Source organism: Morone saxatilis, unplaced genomic scaffold (genome assembly GCF_004916995.1).
Source record: "Morone saxatilis isolate NCDOM2014 unplaced genomic scaffold, NCSU_SB_2.0 Contig11, whole genome shotgun sequence".
Classification (NCBI taxonomy): domain Eukaryota; kingdom Metazoa; phylum Chordata; class Actinopteri; family Moronidae; genus Morone; species Morone saxatilis.
This window is the reverse complement of record NW_023339663.1, coordinates 30,719,681-30,720,651: the sequence shown is the minus strand read 5'-3', so window position 1 is coordinate 30,720,651 and position 971 is coordinate 30,719,681. Positions and strand designations below refer to the sequence as shown.

The 971-nt window shown below is 37.0% G+C and overlaps 1 protein-coding gene across 1 annotated transcript in view; it reads right to left on the bottom strand.

The window, feature by feature from the left end:
* Positions 1–971, bottom strand: part of pcsk6 (proprotein convertase subtilisin/kexin type 6) — a gene marked incomplete in the record, with an annotated part of 53,898 nt that overhangs the window by 30,326 nt on the left and 22,601 nt on the right.

Below are 971 nucleotides of genomic sequence, written 5' to 3'. Positions count from 1 at the left end.
ATGTGGCTTCACACTGGATAAACAGTCAATGTGTGACAGCTTCTGACAGACAACCACAACGCTAAGGGGATATGACAGGCCACCGGTGAAACGCAGCGTTACCTGAATAAAATGAGAGATTTCTCTGAGTTTGAAAATTGTTGGAAACATTTAAGGAAATGGAAGTACACAACTCAACTACATATATAACAACTGTTCTCTCTGTTTGCGTTCAAGCTGTTAATTTCCCTTCGTGGTGTAACAGTGCAGTGTGCAAATATAGAGATGACAGTGAAATATGGAATGAAGGAAGTGAAACTGAAGGAAAAAAACACATATAAAGTTAAATAACAGAAACTAGCATAAGGCAACATTTACTTACAGCGAAAGCAGAACAATATAGAGAACCAAAACATGTGTTTGCACTACCCTGCAGGAAGTTTAAAAAGATCGATTTTCGAGATAGATAAGATGTGTACAAAATCTGATTTCTGAAAACAGAAGTTGGAAGTTAAGCTTAGTCATGTGCTTCAACAAGCTTGTTAGGAGACTGTCAAGCACTTAAAAGATGCAGCACACATTATTATTATTAGAAAATAATAAATCCTTTTCTGCTTTAAAGCTGCACTAATCTATATACCTAATATTTCTCATAGTGACCAAACACCGGAAAGAATCGCCCTTATTAATCTGGTTTTTAGCAAAAAGCCTCTGATAAAGCCACCGTACACGACCTGTCCAGCTAAAAAACACTGACAAGACTAGCTGGTGAACACAGTAGAGCATTTAGCAGCTAAAGAGACACAAACAGAGCTAAGAGGAGAGTGAAGATTGGTAACAAATGCTTAACTAATCATGATGATTTAATGCATGAATGAATGCAGTACGTATCATGAATTCCTGTTGCTAGCAAGTTATCATCCGACTGTGACTTCCTGCGATTAGTTCACACTTAATAGATCAGTTAAAGAATGTTAATTCACAGTTACTTC